We start from the raw sequence: 296 nt of genomic DNA on the forward strand, positions 1-296 counted from the left end.
AAAAAAAAACTAAATTGATGAGCCTGGATCATACCTAGTTATTATAGATATAATAGGTATTTCAGATCATTTTCGGATAGAATATTTTTATTATTAAATCTTTGACTCCCAAGGTAACATATTATTAACTATATAGACTAGGTAAATAATGTAATAAATAAAAACCATAAACACTTATTTCTTTAAAATAAGTTAATTTATTAAAAGATCAGAGAGTCAATTTAATTTATAAATATTAAGTAAAATAAATAAAACTGTCGTTATACAAATAATGTATTTGTACTTATGACCTTATG

This window comes from Colias croceus, chromosome 1 (genome assembly GCF_905220415.1).
Source record: "Colias croceus chromosome 1, ilColCroc2.1".
NCBI classification, from domain to species: Eukaryota; Metazoa; Arthropoda; class Insecta; order Lepidoptera; family Pieridae; genus Colias; species Colias croceus.